The sequence below is a fragment of the Heloderma suspectum genome, chromosome 3, assembly GCF_057233095.1.
Source record: "Heloderma suspectum isolate Gila_16-S chromosome 3, 16-S_ref, whole genome shotgun sequence".
Classification (NCBI taxonomy): Eukaryota; Metazoa; Chordata; class Lepidosauria; order Squamata; family Helodermatidae; genus Heloderma; species Heloderma suspectum.
The window spans coordinates 52,282,368-52,302,456 of record NC_139460.1 but is presented as its reverse complement, the minus strand read 5'-3'; positions in this window follow the sequence as shown (position 1 = coordinate 52,302,456).

The window sequence follows — 20,089 nt, the reverse complement described above, 5'->3', positions numbered from 1 at the left end:
GTGATTAGTTACGCTGAAAAACACCACAAAAATGCATTATACAGCATCCTGAATGAGGCAGAACAAGGAAAACCTCTTTCATGGGGGGAGAAAACTTTCAAGAAATTGGAGGACAAATTTTGGCAGAGCACTGACTCCACCCCATCCCCAGAGCTAGACACAACACTGCCCCACCTGCATTGTGGAGGACGCAAACTGCAGCCCACCCTGCCAAGACAGTTGATGCTGCTGCAGCATCAAAACTCCTATAACTCTTACCAAAGAGAAAGCAGCTGTGCTACAAGCCCCACCAATGGGGAACCCCCTACCTGAGAGAAACTGTTGGAATTTCTCCTCCCCGTTTTACCCAATTTTACAATTACAATTGGGTAAAATTGTCTCCCAAATTTCTCTGCCCACAAGTAAGGTGGAGAATTTCAAGAGGCCGTTTGCGCACAGCTCTATTTTTTTTTTAATTGCCCAGATCATCCAAATATCAATCTGAAGGTTGTCTCGCCTTCTTTCCCATGTTCGTTTGCATGCTTTTTTCTTTTTTGCTGAATGGGAAAAGTGTGTATTTCAAACAGGGAAGATATGCATTTTTAAAAAAGCTCTCAGAAAATGCACACTTTTCCCCCATAGAGTAAATTGTAAAAATATATATTTTTCTCAAGCACAAATGCAAATTTGGGAATTTGCAAGCATTTTTGGAGAACACGCTCTCCTGCTTGTTTGGGGCATAGCTTGCATGCCTGCCCTCACCCCCACCATATTTTTAACCCTCGCTTGTGCCCACATAGTGCTATCACACTTTTTTTATTATACCGGGGGGGGTCTCCACCAACGATTCACTCCGAGCCGGCTGCGTGTTGAGGTCATTAGGGATACATGACTCTGTGGCCATCCAGCAGCCACCCCAGAGCTTATCAGGGAAAAACCGGATATCCTGAGACTGCTTAAAATCCGATTATTTTCCTCAACTTCAGTTCTCCTTGGTATAGTTGCTCTGTGTCCCAACCCCCGTATTGTCCTCTGGTATGCTAGCCCTGCCCAGGGGTATGTCTTTCACCGTGACCCTGTCAAGGGGTGTTTCCTGTGTGTTTCCCAATCCTGCACAAAACAATTAGTGTCTACTCAGAAGTAACACCCATTGTGCTCAGTGAGGCTTGTCCCCTGAATGCCCACATCAGAATTTACAGAGATCCCCTTCAATTGAAATGGAACAGTTTAAAGCACATTCCCTTAATGCTCTAAAGCATGATCTCAAAGCCCCAATTCTCCATTGTTTGGTTTATTCCCTTAGGAATAAACACCAGAAGGTTTATTCCCTTAGGAGACCCAGGGTCTGCAGGGGAAGCCACCACCACCCAGGGAAAAGGGTGTGCCTGCTGCTGTGCCTGCTGCTGCTGTCCGCTATGCCATTTGCGTCCCTGCTCTTTGCCATGATAGGCTACCTAAATATTTACTTAGCCTATCATGGCAAAGCAGGGATGCAAATGTAGGGGTGTACAAAACTCTGCTTACCTGGCTCCGCCAGGTTCCACTGGGGGGGAGGCGCTCTGTCCCTCCCCCCGGAATCCTGGCCGGCCAGCTATTTGCGTTCCCCCTTATTTTCGCCGCCTTAGTCTACGTAAATATTTACGTAGACTAAGATGGCCAAAAATAAGGAATGCAAATGGCGGCGGCCCTAGCCACCGTCATTTGCGTACGCGTGTTTGTTTGTTTTTAACCCAGACGTGATAGGCTACATAAGTCTTTACATAGCCTATCACGAATGGGGGGGGGGAAACAACAACAGAGTGCAAATGGCGGCGGCAGTGGCAGCCGGTCAGAAGACCAGCCGCTGCCTCCACCGAAGCCACCACTGGAGCCGCTGCCGTCCGGAACATCTGCCCCAGGTAAGTCTCATCCTGGGAGTGATCCGCGGGGGGGAGCGGGAGGCAGGCTGTTCCGCCACGGAGTTCGGGGGGCTGAATGCACTGGCATTCGGCCTCACCGAGATCCGTGGTGGAATTCTCTGACATCCCTATGCAAATGGTGTCCCCTACCCGGGATGCCATTTGCGGCCACAGCCTGGGAGCAGATGGAAGTCCAGCTGCTGGCAGCCCTGGCCGTGGAGCAGAGCCAGCCAGGGAGGATTCCAGGGGGGAGGAATGGATCACCTCCCCCTAGGGATGTATGAAAGTCACTTACCTGATCCTGGAAGTTGATTCGCGGTGGAGGGGAGGCGCTCCAAAATTCTGGCTGGGGGGGAGGCGCCCCGTCCCTCCGGCCGCAATTCCTGTGCTGCCAGGATGCAAATGGCGGCAGCCATAGCCACCACCGTTCGCGTCCCTGCAGTAAGCCGTGATAGGCTACGTAAATGTTTACGTAGCCTATCACGGCTGAGTGAGAAAAAAAAACGCGCGTACGCAAATGGCGGCGCCCATAGGCGCCGCCATTTGCATTCCTTATTTTGGTACATGTAGTCTACATCAACATTTACGTAGACTACAGCGAAAATAAGGGGAACGCTATTTGCGTTCCCCTTATTTTCGCCATAGTCTATGTAAATATTTACGTAGACTACACATGCCAAAATAAGGAATGCAAATGGCGGTGCCCATGGGTGCCGCCATTTGCATACGTGCGGTTTTTTGGTTTTTTTTCACTCAGCCGTGATAGGCTATGTAAACATTTACATAGCCTATCACGGTGTTTTTTTTAAATCTAGCCGTGATAGGCTACGTAAATCTTTACGTAGCCTATCACTTTTTTTTTTTACTTGGAAATGGCAGCGGCGGCAGCTGGTCGGAAGACTGGCCGCCGCAGCCGCCGCCGCCAAACCGCCGCCGAACTGCCGCCGAACCACCGCCGAACCACCGCCGAACCGCCGCCGAACCGCCGCCGAACCGCCGCCGCCAGGGACCTTCGAACAAGGTAAGTCCCGTCCCGGGGGGGCGGGGGGGCAGACCGTTTCTCCACCAATTTCAGAATTTCTCCACGAATCATGGGGAGGCCGAATGCCAGCGCATTCGGCCTCCCCATGATTCGTGGAGAAATTCTCTGACATCCCTACCTCCCCCACATCGAGGATTCTGGGAGGAGGAACAGATCGCCTCCCCCCCCCGGCAGACGCAGGTAAGTGGGGTTTCGTACACCCCTAAGAGGGTGTGCCTGCTGCTGCTGTGCCTGTAATGGCTGCTGCCACCACCATCACCAGTCTTTCCCCATGGACTTCTGCCCGGCAGACCACCAGTCCCTGAAGGACCAGGTCCCCAGGTACCGAGCCAGCTTGCTGACTGGTTCAACCTGCCCCTTCCTGGAAGGGCTATATAAGATGGCTGGCTGAGGTGGCCTGGGAGAGCCAGCATCTGCAGGGGAAGCACCACCACCACCACCACCCGGGGAAGAGGGTGCACCTGCTGCTTCTGTACCACCACCACCATCGACTCCTGCCTGGCAATACTTTTAAAGGGGATTTTTTAAAAATTGTTGGTGGGGGGTGAGTTTTTGGGGGATACTTTTGTGTTTTTAAGGGTTGGGTTGCCTGCCTGATAGGCAGAAGCGAGGGGGCATGTGTCCACCTAATGGAGGCAATGGGGGGAATGTTGGGGGCCAGAACACACTGAGGCTGGATGGCAGGTGCTGGTGGAGCACTAGGGGCAGGCCATCCCAGGTAAGGGGAACAAGGGAGAGATGTGTAATATCTGTCCTCTGTTCCAGGCCTGTCCAGAGCCAAACGATGGCTGGGGGAGGCGTGACTCCATCTTCTGGCCTTCGTTTGCTGCTCTGCAATGCCAGGTCTGTTACTCAGAAAACATCCCTCATCCATGACATGATCCGGGATGGGGGTGCACATCTGGCATGTATTAACGGAGACCTAGCCTGCTGAGGCCACTGCTCCAACTCTGGCAGCCATGTGCCCAGCCAGGTTTTTGTATGCACAGCAGCTGAGGACTGGGGATAGGGGAGGGGGAGTAGCTGTTATCTACCAAGAGTCCTTGGTCTTCACCAGACCCCCTCTCCGGGAGACCAAGGTTGCTGAGTGCATGTACTGGAGGTTGGGCCTGAAGGGCAGTCTGGGGATTCTGCTCGTGTACTGCCCACCACGCTGCATGACTGACTCCCTGGCTGAGATGCTTGAGGTGGTCTCTGGTGTGCGTGTGCAGTCCGCTAACTTATTGGTGCTGGGGGACTTCAATGAACATACAGAGGCCATCCTCACAGGGGCACCTCAGGACTTCATGGAGACCATGGCTTCCTGGGAGCTGCACCCTATTCTAACTGGGCCCACCCATGTAGCCGGTCATGAGCTAGACCTTGTGTTTGTTTCTGGAGAAGTGGGGAGTGAACTGGAAGTCAGGGGTATATCCACCACCCCCTTATCATGGTCAGATCACTATCTGGTGATGTTGGACTTCTCAGTTCCACAACCCCTCCGCAGGGGTGGAGGACCCATTAAAATGGTCCGCCCCAGGCATCTTATGGATCCAAATGGATTCCTGAACACGCTTGGGGATTCTCTGGAGCAGGCCAATGACCACTCAGTTGAGACCCTGGTGGGTGGCTGGAATGCCGCAATCACTGGGGCATTAGATCGGGTGGATCCAAACTGCCATCTCCCCATGAACAGGGCTCAGACTGCACCATGGTTCAATTTGCAGTTACAAGCTCTGAAACAGGAGGTGAGACGGCTAGAGCGCCGGTGGCGGAAGTCTCGCTCCAAAGACGATCAGACACAGGCTAGAGCTATATCTTCAGCCTATCACGTGGCGGTGAAGGCAGCAAAAAAGGAATATTATGCTGCTTCTATCGCGTCCACAGAGTGCTGTCCCAGGAGGATGTTCCAAGTGGTCCGGAGCCTGGTCAGTCCAGTTGCTCCGGAACTGCTGGAGCATTCTAAGGCCTCCTGTGCGGCCTTGGCAAGGCACTTTGCAGATAAAATTGATTGGATTAGGAGTGTTATTCCGTGCACTGTGGATACAGTTAGTGTGCAAGAGGCGGTCTGTGGCAAACCACTTTTGTGGGATCAGTTCCAGCTTCTTAATTCTGATGAAGTGGACAAGGTGCTTTCATCTGTAAGGCTGACCACCTGCTTACTTGATCCTTGCCCATCTTGGCTCACTATGAGCTGCAGAGAGAGATTGAGTGAGGGGATCAGGGCTGTGGTGAACACCTCCCTTGAGGAGGGAGTGATGCCATCAGCCCTCAAGGAGGTAGTGATAAGACCACTCTTAAAGAAGCCCTCCTTGGATCCCCAAGTTCTGAACAACTTTCGCCCAGTCTCGAATCTGCCATTTGGGGGCAAGGTGATTGAGCGGGTGGTGGCGATGCAGTTGAAGGCATACTTGGAAGAAGCCGACTATTTAGATCCATTTCAGCCAGGCTTCAGGCCTGGGCATGGGACAGAAATGGCCTTGGTCGCCTTGGTGGATGATATGAGGAGGGCTCTGGATAGGGGCGAATGCTCCTTCCTTGTTCTCCTCGACCTTAAGCGGCTTTTGATACCATTGACCACAGTCTCCTGGACTGCTCCAGTGGTTCCAGTCCTTCCTCTCCGGCAGGTACCAGAGGGTAGCACTGGGAGAGGAGGTTTCGGACCTGTGGCCGCTCACTTGTGGGGTGCCACAGGGTTCCATCCTCTCCCTGATGCTGTTTAACATCTATGTGAAGCCGCTGGGGGCTATCATCAGGAGGTTTGGGGTGTGGTGTCATCAATATGAGGATGACACGCAGCTCTACCTCTCATTTAAATCTTCACCAAGGTTGGCCGTAGAATCCCTGTCCAAATGTCTGGAGATGGTGAGTGGCTGGATGGGGAGGAATAAGCTGAAGCTGAAACCTGACAAGATTGAGGTATTTTTGGTGGGAGACAAGAGGAGGTTGGGGGATGTTGACCTGGTGTTGAATAGGGTATGGCTACCCTTGAAAGACCAGGTCCGCAGCCTGGGGGCTATTTTAGACTCCCAGCTGTCCATGGAGGCTCAGGTGTCAGCTGTGAGCCAGACAGCGCTGTATCAACTCCATCTGATACGGCGGCTGCGCCCCTACCTTCCTGACCATCTGCTTCCATCAGTAGTACATGCTCTGGTCTCCTCTCATCTAGACTACTGTAATGCACTCTATGTGGGGTTACCCTTGAAGACAGTTCAGAAGCTGCAACTGGTACAGAACACAGCGGCTCACCTGATTAAAGGCAGCCACCAGTGAGATCACATCACTCCAGTGCTGAAGGAGTTTCACTGGTTACCAGTTGTTTTCCAGGCCAAATTCAAGGTGTTGGTTTGGACCTTTAAAACCCTATATGGTTCTGGCCCAGCCTACCTCAAGGAGCACCTCCAGCAACACCAGACAGGCCGCTCAACAAGATCAGCCTCGGATGGCCTTCTCTCTGTCCCATCAGCCAGGACAGCTAAGCTGGTGAGGACAAGGGAGAGGGCCTTCTCTGTGGTGGCCCCCACTCTGTGGAACTCCTTCCCTAGGGAACTCTGCCATGCCCCCTCTTTAATAAGCTTCCGCCATGCACTGAAAACATGGTTGTCCAGGCAGGCATTTGGGGTGGGTTAGGGTACTTTTAGAAATGTGATGTGTTTAATGTAGTATTTTATTGTTTTAAATTGTTCTTGTTGTACATGGCCCAGAATGGCTGGGTGACCAGCCAGATGGGCAATTAATAAATTTAATTAATTAATAAATATAAATAAATAAATAAAGTGACTACTTCATTATAGAGATCCTGTGCAGTATCAATTAGAAAGGGGGCTGGTTTTTCCATTCCTGTGTCCCCCTGCCTTTCCCAGCACAAGCATATTTGTGTCTACTTGGAAGTAATTCCCATTTGTTTAATGAGGGCTCGGCTGGTCCTGAAATGTAGGTGTATCTGGACCTTCAGGGGAAAGAAGAAAGGGCAGTAGAGGGGCAAGCCTCTCTTACTGGTTGAGCAGCCCCTGCCAGTTAGATGACGTTCACTCCAACCCTCAGCCCACCAGGAAGTATGTTCTGTGAAGCAATTTTCACTGGTGCAGAGAGCTCCCTCTTAGAGCCCTGCATGGACCAAATCAATGCAAAGCTGATTCCTTTTCTAAAAATCTGATACTTCTCCATTTGCTCTCCTTCCATTGTCATGGAGACATGGTCCAGATGTTGCCAGGTATGACTCCAGTAGAATGGCTGCTTCCTGCCTCTTCTGTTCAGATATCACACCCTAAGAACCACTATGGAATGTTCGTGCTGTGCAATCACGCCTTCGGGTGCCATGTCCATGCAGAAAGTTTGAATTATACCAGGGAAAAAAGAGAAAGAAGTCTTAGGCTGCAAACCTAAACACACTCACCTGGGAGTAAGTCCCCAAACTAAATGAGACTTACTTCTGAGTAGATATGCATAGTAGGGTTACACAATCAGTCATTAGAGCTCAGAGCCTCTGAACTATTGTAATTAGAAGGCAAACCTATGCTCTCAATGGAACCCTCCAAGGTCAGAGCATATTGTTCCTTCCTATGCCCTGTTGGCTCTTGCCAACATGGCAGAGGTGAAGACATAGGCAGGGCTTACAGTATTTTCCTTCCATCCATGGATGGAAGAAAAAGCATTTACTCCCTTTGCCAGCTATGAGAGGAAAACATTTAGACATTCTCTAAATAGGACCAGCATTTCCTGCCACCAGCCCAACCTGAATATTTGTAAAGAAACAGAATTTGCAAAATGTCTATAGTTGTATTTGGTAGTCTCTCTTCACAAGAACATTGGCCCTAAAAACCCTGTGACCTCTTGTGGAAGTGGGAATTCTTATTTGAACATTTTTGTTTTTAATTGACACTGAAGGGATGTTCACAAAACACTACCAGGATGGTACACATCATTTTTGTCCATGCCTAGCTGACCCCTCATATTTTGTCACAGAGGAATCAAAGTCAGCATCAACAGTAGTTGTTGTTACTTGGAGGTGGGTAACATTCTTACAAATTAGTTCACTCTCTCAATCAATATTTTTGCTATTGTTATTTCACATGGGTTAAAAATACCTAAAATATGTATGGATCAGAAATATTCAAATGTGTCACAGCTGCAATAAGTATAGGAACTTCTCACATCTTCTGACAGCAGACTGTCAGAATTCACATCTATCAATTCTGAGGATGACAGGTTATTTTTTTATGTATATTGAAGAAACAGATTTTCCTTACTCGGCTCCACCTGTGGCTTATTATCTTTCACAAAATTATTCATGAGCAAAGGACTCTGTTTAGAGTAGAAAATGGTAGCAAATTCAGGATCTTTGAACTCCCAACATTAATTAGCAACAGATTTCTAGATCTCATGGGAGCATAAATATTTTCAGAACTAGCTAGCATGGGGATGATATTTAAGGACCTCTGCATTGTGCCCAAGCAGCTTTTTCTCTATTTTCCCCTCATTTCTTTTATTTTGTCTTTGACAGGAAGCTCTGGAGTGGGCTGGTCCACAAAGTCACGAAGAGTCAAAAGCGACTGAACGAATAAACAACAACAATCACCCTCTCTCTAGTTCAATCCAAGATGGTGTTTTATCAATGGTTTATTGTAATGTGTAACTACAGCTGATTCATAGAAGCAACTGGAAGAATGAGGCCATTCATGGTTAATTGTTCTTCAAGAAATCAGTGAGAGAGAAATTAATTTGTTTTGCATTTAATGCAAATTTATCTAATTTCACACTTTTAAACCAATATACAAACTGAAACTCAGTTTTTGAAATCCGCACTTCTCTGAATTTTGCAACAGATTTCTCCCACCAAAACATACATAGAAAAATGCATATATTAGGGGACAGTACACACAAAAATGTTTATAGTAGTGCAAATAAAATTGAAAACTTGAATTGTATTAGGAAAATTGCTTGCAAAGAAATGTAAATATTAGGCAAATATACAAAAATGCATGTGTTAGGAAAAACGCACACAAAAATGTATACCAATTTCCATGCAAACATGTTTAGGATGAACAGAATTTAAGATTGGAAAAATGAGAAACTGAGAGAGAATGAACTTGACAGATCCATCCCTGCTTCAAGAGGCAGTTTTTCACACTCTTTGTTCCTTCTTTTCCATCACTCCAATCTTAGCAAATAAAATCTGATGAAATGCAATTTTTAAAACCCTGAAGCTACTGTAACCTAGATACAAACACACATACAAACAGTTGAGTGTGCAATAGGGATGCCTGAGAATTTAAGTTCGTTTCGGTTTTCATAAGAATTTACCAAAATTTGTGAACTGTTTCATATTTGGGACAAAAAGGACTTGAGATTTTTTAAAAAAAATGAGTCTGGGAGAAACCAAAACTGACAGATTCATCTATCTAGGCCCAGGGTTTTAAGTGCTCAGCTCTTAAAAGACTGAGTTTGAATCCCTGTCATTCAGCCATGTTAAAGCTTAATTAGGGTTGCCTGACACCTCCTTTTCCTGAAGGCTCCTCATCTTTAATAGCTATATGACAGGTAAGTACAGCATAGTACTCTCCATGCTGGGAATAGCTGTACCTGTTGAATTTGGCTGTTACTGATGGGAGAGACATTCATTTCAGTTTGTTTTTTTTATTTGAGTTTGCGAACATTTGCAAAATTCTTCATATTCAGATTAGAAAGAACTTGAGATTTAAAATGTTCATATGTGGGACTAAGTGAAATCCCTAACTTTTAACTTTGTACACTGTACATTCTGGAACTCAATAGATCATCACTTACCCAAATCCCTCTTATTCATTTCCTTTGGATCCATACACTGGATAATAATACTTCTCCCCTGGATTTCATTCAATAGTTCTGGCCCTGTTTATCTAAAATGAATACTATGCTTTCAGCCCAAACCTATTCAGATAAACATGGTCCCTGTTGCAGCTTTTCTCTGTTCAACATAAATTAGCAGATGTTCCTCCAATTAAAACTTGGCATCTGACTTATTTTAGATTATCAATCAGGCAGTTATTTCACCTTGTTTGCACTAAACAAAAGCATCCTCTCCACTGGGGATGTTATGAGAAGACCAAACTTTCCTAATAAAAAGACTGAAGCACAGGATGCTTTACTGAACAGTGACATTTCCAACAAACGTGGCAGTCAATAAAGCAAGAAGGTGTTCACAGCCCGTTGAACAAGTGGTGCCCAGATTGCTGCAACCATCTCATATCTCCATCTTTCCCACCTCCTAGACCATGGCTTGACTTTAATGACTCTTTTTCTGCTCATTTCTCTCCCTCCCTATCAATTTTCATTTCCCTCCATTGCTTCTTTATCACTTTCTTTATCACTTCTGTTGTCAGGCGTACAACTACTTTTAGATCAAATGTTTGCCATAAATCCAGGGAATAGTAATCGAACCCATAAAGTATATAAATAAAATTGGCTGGCTTTAAGAGGCATTAGTAGATAATGTTGTTTCATATCCAGAGATGCTATTAAATACTGTCACATCTCTCTTGGGGGTGGGGGGGGATTTCCTGTGTTCAGTATGAGATTGTGTACTCTGCACCCCTTCTCCAGCTAGAGATGTACGAAAGACACTTACCTTTTACGAAACTTGATTCGCGGTGGGGGGGGAGGCGCTCCGTCCCTCCCCCCGAAATTCTGGCCGGGGTGGAGGCACCCCGTCCCTCCTGCCACGAATCCTGGCTGGCCGGGTCTGCAAATGGCGGCAGCCATAGCCGCCGCCGTTTGCATCCCTGCAGTCAGCCGTGATAGGCTACGTAAATGTTTACGTAGCCTATCAGGGCTGAGTTTAAAAAAAAAAACACGTGCATACGCAAGTGGTCGTGCCCATGGGCGCTGCCATTTGTGTTCCTTATTTTGGCACATCTAGTCTATGTAAACATTTACGTAGACTACAGCAAATATAAGGGGAACGCAAATAGCGTAGACGCTACACTATTTGCGTTCCCCTTATTTTCGCAGTAGTCTACGTAAATGTTTATGTAAACTAGACATGCCAAAATAAGGAACGCAAATGGCAGCGCCCATGGGCGCCACCATTTGCATACGCGTGGTTTTTTGTGTTTTTTTAACTCAGCCATGATAGGCTACGTAAAGATTTACATAGCCTATCACAGTATTTTTAAAAAATCTAGCCGTGATAGGCTACGTAAATCTTTACGTAGGCTATCACATTTAAAAAACAAAACAAAACTTGGAAATGACGGCGGCGGCAGCCGGTCGGAAGACTGGCCGCCACAGCTGCCACCGCCGAACCGCCGCCAGAGCCACCGCCACCAGGGAGATTCGCCCAAGATAAGTCCCGGGGGGGGGGCAGTGGCAGACCGTTTTGCTGCCGATTTCGGGGGGCCGAATGCGCTGGCATTCAGCCTCCCCGAGATTCGTGGCGAAATTCTCCAACATCCCTATCTCCAGCCCATCCCAACATGTTGCTCAAGTTTAAGTAATGATGCTACTGCTTCCCACACACTACACAGGAGAACAAGAAGTGTGCAGAACACCAAACTTTGTAACAATACTGTTTTCCACCTTTTGAAGAGATCAAGGGTTTGTTTAGAAATTGTCACTTTAAGGCATTTTAAACTTTCCAGTCTTAACTCTTCTGAGAAATTCTGGATACTAATAACTAATTCACCCACTCAGAGTCAGTGTGGGGAGCTGAGGGTGTAGCTTGGGTGGAGCTGTGTACAAGTCATCACTGAGTCATGCAAAGCAGATGCAATTTGAACTCCTTGTAACATAGCAAAAGAGGCAAGCAAGATTTCCTTCAGTCTTTCCTCACCACTGTGTGAGTGTTTAGGGTTCCCAACTAGTCACAATGTTACAAACTGAGACCAAATTCCATTCCCATGGTCAGTTGCCAAAATCAGAGGATGCCAAACCAGGAAGAGAACTCCAGTTAAGCTTTTCATTTCCTGATTTATTTATGGTGCACATTTGTGTGTCTTTACTGCATAACACTTGCTTGGTTCCTGTCAGTTAGAGAATGTCTGTCATCTGTGCTCCTTCCTTATCTCAAGAGAAAAAGCAGGAGGTTTAGGGCACAATCCTATGGGGATAGGCGGCTGCCTCCAAACTCGGAGGCAACCGCCTATCCAATGCAGGAAAGGAGGAGTGCGAAGGTGATCATCCCCTCTGCACTTCAGCCACCCTGCATTTGTGGCTAGACAGCCGATTTCTGCTGTCTTGCCGCGGGGAGGCAGAGCGGGGGAAGCAGCTGCCGGTACGACACATAGGACATGTCATACTGGCATTTCCACCTTCCCTGCCCTGGAACGCCCCCTCAGAACACCCTGTTTTCGTCATTCCCTGCTTCTCTTCCGAGTGCGGCGCTCGGGGCCATTCTGAGCTGCCTGCGAGGCAACACAGGAGGGGGGGAAGGTTGGTTCTCAGGGAACTGACCTTGATGTGTGGGCTCCAAGGTTGGTTCCCAGAAACTGACGTATCCTATGGCCATCTAGCTGCTGACTAGTGGCCATAGGATTGCTCCCTTGAGGAACTGAACTTGGGATTAGCATAATGTTTCACAAGTCATGTTTTATGAGAGCTTTGGGTATTGGGTGGCATAGAAATGAGATAAATAAAAGAAATTGAGGTATAACTGGCTTCAGCTATTTACAATTTCATAGCCCTAGTTCTAAGCTACATGCAGCCAACTTGAAGGTTTCTGTTATTCAGAGATAACCAGACTAGGTCCACATTAAGGGACAGATGACTAAACTGCATGTAGCAAAGTGTCCCTAATGTGTATTCTCAGAGGAGAAAGATAATCAGAGAAGCATATTCCCCTTAGGTTGATTATAAATGAATGAATGAATGAATGCAAAACAAAAGAAAAGAAAAGAAAAGAAAAGAACAATCCCATTTAGTGGGAAAAGGGCTTTTTCCCAGACACTTGGAGCCCCAAGATTCAGATGCCAGAATTTATGGAAACAAAAGTTGGCTCTGATCAATCTCCGATTAGCAAATCAGCAACACATACCTTTTGATATGTCTTACTTTCAAGTTATTATTAGATAGATAGAATTTTCAAGTGTTTGAAATGCTTTTTATACATTATCTCAGTAATCTTTACAACAACCCTGTAAGGTAGGTCAGTACTGTTCTCTCCATGTTACTTGTGATGTGGAGTGAGGGGCTGAAGCTGAGGGATAGTGGCTTACATATAGCTGGTGTGTTCATGGCAGAGACATCATTTGAACTGAGGACCTTTAGAGTCATTGCTAAGGCAACAATCCTATACAGGAGCCTTCCCCAGTCTAGTGCCCTCAAGATGTGTTGGACTACAGCATCACTCATCATCAACAACTAGAGGATCAGCTATCATCCTTGACTTGATCCGAACCAACAGAGATGACTTAGTGGATAAAGTAGCTGTTACAGGAACTCTGGGGGAAGCGACCATGTTATATTTGAGTTCTTGGTTCTAAAGGAAGCAAAAGCCGAGTGTAGCTAAACGCGTACCCTGGATTTTAGGAAAGCTGATTTTAATAAACTCAGAACAATGATAAGTAAGGCCCCATGGCAAGCAACTCTAATGAGAAAAGGAAACCAAGATGGGTGGGAGTTTTTTTTAAAGGAAATTCTCAAGGCACAATTACAAACAATTCCAACAAGAAAAAAAGGTGGAAGACAATGGAAGGAGCCAATGTGGCTTGGCTTCACAAAAAGCTTAGAGAGGATCTGAAAACAAAAAAGCACACATAATGCTAAATTTTGATGCTAAAAACAACAAAAAGACTTTCTTCAGATACATGCATAGTAAAAGACAGAGGAAAGAAAGTGTGGTTCAACAATTAAATAAGGATGGCAAAATGATAACAGATGACAAAGAAAAGGCAGAAGTGCTCAGTTCCTACTTTGGCTCAGTCTTCTCCCAAAAGGGAATCTATTACCCCCCCTAGCAAAGGTGAAGTACAGGCTGAAGGGGCAGGATTCCAGCTTGAGATTGACAAGGAACACCTCATTACTTTGAATGAGTTCACATCTCCAGGGCCAGATGAACTGCATTCTAGAGTAATAAAGGAACTGGCAGAAGAGCTCTCAGAACCACTGTCTATTCTCTTTGAGAAATCATGGAGGACGGATGAAGTGCCAGATGACTGGAGGAGGGCTAATGTTGTCCTTACCTTCAAAAAGGGTAAAAAGGAGGAACTTGGGAACTACAGACCAGTCAGTCTGATATCAATCCCTGGGAAAATTCTGGAGCAGGTTATAAAGCAATCCATCTGTAAGCACCTTGAAAACAATGCAGTGATCACTCAAAGACAACATGGATTTGTCAAGAACAAAACCTGCAGACTAATCTAATCTCAGGTTTTGATCAGGTAACCTCTCTTATGGAGTGTGAGAATGCTGTGGACATAATATACCTGGACTTCAGCAAAGTTTTCAACAAAGTGCCGCATGATATCCTGATGAGCAAACTAGCTCAAAGTGGGCTGGATGAAGCAACTCTCAGGTGGATCCACAGTTGGCTACAGAATTGGACTCAAAAAGTCCTTATCAATGGGATCTCCTCAAACTGGGGAGATGTAATGAGTAGGTATGTTGGAGAATTCCACCATGTACTCAAATGAGGCCAGATTCTTTGGAATCCTGCCTGCAGAATCTGTGGTGGAACGGATCACTTGCCTCCCCTCCAGGAGGACTACAGGTGGAATGGCACACCAGCTACAGAGTACTGGAGAAAAAACACAGACGAAAATGGCATATTGGATGCCACTTGCAGCCATAAAACCCTTAGTTTAACCTAATTGCAGCCATTTACAGCTGCATTTAGGTTAAACTCAGCGCTTTACAGCCGCACGTGGCATTCACTACGCCATTTGGGCTGTGTGTCTCCCAGCAATATGGTAATGGCACCCGCCATTAAAGTATCACCAGCGATATGGAGCCAGTGTGAGGTTCTGCAGAATCCTCCCGGAGCAGAGCCACTCTGGAGGATTCCATGGGGGAGGAATGGATCACATCCCCCTGGGTGGAATCCCCACCAGATTGGAAGGTGGGGAATCCATACATCCCTAGTAACGAGCAGGGTACCACAGGGCTCAGTCCTGGGCCCAGTGCTCTTCAACATTTTTATTAATGACTTGGAGGAGGAGGTGCAGGGAATGCTGATCAAATTTGCAGAGGACACAAAATTGGGCGGGATAACCTTGGAGGACAGAAACAAAATTCAAAGTGATCTTGATAGGGTGGAGTTCTGGGCCGAAAACAACAGAATAACATTTAATAGGGATAAATGCCAAGTTCTGCACCTAGGAAAAAGACCAAATGCACAGTTACAAGATGGGGGACACTTGGCTCAACAACACCACAAGCTAGAAGGACCTTGGAATTGTTGTTGATCACAAGCTGAATATGAGCCAACAGTGTGATGTGGATGCAAAAAAGGCAAATGCTATTTTGGGCTACATTAATAGAAGCATAGCTTCCACATCCTGGGAAGTACTAGTTCCCCTATACTCAGCACTGGTTAGGCCTCATTTGGAGTACTGCATCCAGTTTAGCCTTGAGAAGGAAAGACTGAGGGGAGATTAGGGATGGTGGAGAAATCCGCCATGGACTCCAATGAGTATTTACGTAGCATATCACTCCCCCCGGAGTCCGTGGCAGAAGGGATTACCCCCCGCCACCCCTTGAAATCCCCCCGGGACGGACCCTACCTGCTGCTGGCTGGTCCGGGTCCTTCTGCTGCTGCTGTCCATCCACTGACTCGGACTGAGGCCACAAATGGGCGTCCAACGTAGGGATGGTGGAGAATTTTGCCACGGATTTCAGTGAGGCCAAATGCCAGTTCATTCAGCCCCACAAAATCCATGGCGGAACACCCCCCCGCCCCCCCATGGAATCCCCCCGGGACAGCACTTACCTGGGCCAGATGCGGCAGATGCAGCGGTGGATTCAGCAGTGGCGGTGGCTCTGGCGGCGGCAGTGGCGGCGGCAGCAGCTGGTCTCCTGGCCGGCCGCGGCCAGGCTGCTGCTGCCACCATTGCCATCCTTGCAGCCATGATAGGCTACATAAGAATTTACGTAGCCTATCACGGCTAACCCCCCCCAAAAAAACTTTTCACCGATTTAAGATAAATGTAAGATAAATCGGCCAAAAATAGGGAACACAAATGGCGGCCGCCATAGCCGCCACCATTTGCGTATGCTTGGTTTTTGCGGGGGGGTTAGCCATGATAGGCTACGTAAATTCTTACGTAGCCTATCACGGCTGCCTGGCTGGACGCAAATGGCGGCCACTATGGCAGCCACCATTTGGATCCGCAGCAGCCTGTCCGTGGCTGGAAATCCGGCTGTGGATGGCCCAGAGCTGGCCATCGAGGATTCCAAGGGGGGGAGGACCAGATTGCCTCCCCCCCTGTCGAGGATTCTGGGGGGAGGGACAGAGCGCCTCCCCCCCCACCATGAAAGATTCCATGAAAAGCTAAGTGACTTTCATACATCCCTAGTCCAGCGTAGGGGACGCCATTTGCATCTCTACTGTTTTCGGTGATAGGCTACGTAAATATTTATGTAGCCTATCACAGCAAAGAGCAGGGATGCAAATGGCATCCCCTACACCGGACGCCATTTGCGGTCGCAGCCCGGCAGCGGATGGAAGTCCGGCTGCGGGCAAGCCCGGCCGGTGGCTCCGCAGACTCACTGTGGAGCAGAGCCCTCCGAGCAGGATTCCAGGGGGAGAGACGGATCACCTCCCCCCCCAGGGATGCCCAGACCAGAACGGGGTGACTATTCTGTACACCCCTAGGGGAGATATGATAGCACTCTTCAAGTACTTGGAAGGTTGTCACTGAGAGGAAGGCCAGGATCTCTTCTCCATCATCCCAGAATGCTGGACACAGAATAATGGGCTCAAGTTACAGGAAGCCAGATTCTGGCTGAAGATCAGGAAAAACTTCCTGACTGTTAGATAGGGGTGTACAGAACCCCACTTGCCTGGCTCCACTGGGTTCTGCGGCGGGAAGGCGATCTGGTCCTCCCCCTGGAATCCTGCCCAGCCGGCTCCGCTCTACAGCCAGTCCATGGAGCCGCCAGCCAGGCCGATCTGCAGCAGGGCCCCCATCCGCAGCCTGGCTCCTGTGGACACAAATGGCGTCCTGCATAGGGGACACCATTTGCGTCCCTATGCTAGGCCGTGATAGGCTATGTAGATATTTATGTAGCTTATCACAGCTAAAGCGGGAATGCAAATGGCGGCCGCTATGCCATTTGTGTCCCTGTTTTTTCCCATGTTAAGCTACATAGATACTTACGTAGCCTATCACGGCAAAAGACAGGGACGCAAATGGCAGCTGCCACGATGGCCACCGTTTATGGCCGCAGCAGCCCAGAAGATGACCCGGAGCAGCCGACAGAGCCGCCGCCAGAGCCATCGCCGCATCCGCTGCCAGGTAGGTCCATTCCGGGGGGGGGATTGCCAGGGGCAGGGGGGCGAGGCCATTCCTCCATGGATTCCAGGATTCCACGTATTCCAATTCTAAATAATCCAGCCTCACTGGAGTCCATGGCGGAATTCTCCAACATCCCTACTGTTAGAGCAATACGACAATGGAACCCATGACCTAGGGAGGTGGTGGGCTCTCCCACACTGGAGGCATTCAAGGTGAGGCTGGACAGCCACCTGTCGGGGATGCTCTGACTTGGATTCCTGCATTAAGCAGGGGGTTGGACTCAATGGTCTTATAGGCCCCTTCCAACCCTACCATTCTAAGATTCTATGATTCTATGAACAAGCTATGGATGATGGGATTTGTAGTTCAATGTGTCCCAAGGGCACAAGTTGGAGAAAGGCTGCTCTATATACGTACCTGGAAATAAGTCCCTTTGAACTCAAGGGGGCTCACTCCTGAGCAGTCATTTATAGGGTTACACTGTAGAACTTTTATTATTCCCCCAGAATGAGTTCTTCTTCCTGGGAAATGTTTTAGGGATGTACGAAATTGGCCTTACCTGGCTCCGCCGGGTTCCGCTGGGGGGGGAGGCGCTCCGTCCCTCCCCCCAGAATCCTGGCTGGCCGGCTGTGCTCCGCAGGGATTCTGCGGAGCCGCCAGCCAGCTCCACCAGCAGCCAGACATCCAGCCGCTCGCTAGCAGGGACGCAAATGGCTGCAGCCGTAGCTGCTGCCGTTTGCATCCCTGTAGTCAGCCGTGATAGTCTATGTAAATCTTTACATAGCCTATCACGTCTGAAAAAAAAAAAAAACACGCGCGTACGCAAATGGCAGCGGCTACGGCCACCGCCATTTGCGTTCCTTATTTTGGCCCGTCTTAGTCTACGTAAATATTTACATAGACTATCACAGCTGACTACAGGGACGCAAACGGCGGCAGCTACGGCTGCTGCCATTTGCGTCCCTGCTAGCCAGCGGCCTGATGTCTGGCTGCTGGCAGAGCTGGCCGGCGGCTCCGCAGAATCCCTAGCCAGCGGCTATTTGCCTTCCCCTTATTTTTGTCATCTTAGTCTACGTAAATATTTACATAGACTAAGACGGGCCAAAAGAAAGAACGCAAATGGCGGCGGCCATAGCCACCGCCATTTGCGTACACGTGTGTTGTTGTTGTTTTTAAGTCAGACGTGATAGGCTACGTAAAGATTTACGTAGCCTATCACGTTTTGTTTTGTTTTTTACCTAGCCATGATAGGCTACGTAAATCTTTACGTAGCCTATCACATTTTTTTTTTTTTTACATGGAAAATGGCGGTAGCGGCAGCTGGTCAGAAGACCGGCCACCGCAGCCACCACCACCGAACCGCCGCCACAGCTGCCACCGGAGCTGCCACCACCCGGAAGATCCACCCCAGGTAAGTCTCATCCTGGGGGGATCTGCAGGGGGGCAGGGGGGCAGACCGTTCCGCCACAGATTTCAGGGGGCTGAATGCGCTGGCATTCGGCCTCCTCGAGATCCGTGGCGAAATTCTCTGACATCCCTAAAATGTTTATTTCCTAAAAAATTCAGTTTGCTGTGGATTGACACAGCTTTTGCCACTCCCTCTGCATGTCAACAACATTCATACATAGTCCCATTTCCCCTTTAAATGAGGTACTTTTTTGGTGGGTACCTTAACTGATGGCTTTCACGTCTGATTGATGAGTGATTTGCATATCTTTCTTCCTTAGTTCTTCATCTCTCCTTAAAACCTTTCATTTTACCCTGGCACCTTTGTGACAAAGGGCTTGCAAAGACAAGATGAGCAAAGATGCAACTTCAAGAAGTGGCTGGAAATATATTCCAGCATTTGCAGCTCCAAATTAAGCAAATAAAAAGCATTTAAATTACTGGATGGTTGACTTTGCTATTTGCAGTTTTTATTTTATCTGTGAGAGGGAGGAAGGAGAAAGATTAAAACATGAAGGCAAAATTCAGTTTTTTCCAGGTGTGTCTTTTTGCTTTTGTTTGTTATCCTTTGGGCACACTTGCCGAAGATTCTCAGGAAAACAAGTGGCCTTGAGAACATCCACACTTTATCTCACAAGAGCAGAGAAATGCAAAGCGGAGTTTCAAATGCACGTTAGCAAACATGCCCACTTCTGTAATTTCTCCACGCTACCCTTGCGAAGTTCCCCAAGGCCGTCTCATAGGTGCTTCCATGACCTGATCAACGTTCAGCTGGAATTTTAGAAGTTGGAGGGCTCCAGTCACTTGTATAGACTGATCCTTTGCATACTATCTCAAAGTAAGCCCCACGGAGCTCAATGCTGGAATGGACAGATCTATCAATCTTGATCTCACTGAATTTGTTGGGGGGGGGGTAGGCCAAGATAATTCCATCCCTTTTCCACATGAGCTTACAATTTAAAAAAATCCTCACAGAAATGTGTACACATTTTTCACAATGTACACATTGATGTACACATTTTTGTGCATTTTTAAACATACACATTTTTTTATGCATCCACCAATTGACAAAAGCATATCTGTGTACGTTTTGGAATTGTATGCATTTTTCAAATGAGAACACATTTTTGGGGGTGAGACACATTATAACCTCAAAAATGTGCAGATTTCCAATCAAACTGAAATCAGGCCCATATTTGGGTCCAGGAGATGCAAACCAGGTAAATCCATTTAAAAACCAAAGATCAACAGAGCAAATTTCTCATATCCCAAGTTCAATGGGACTTATTCCAAAATAAATGTGTGTGGGACTTATG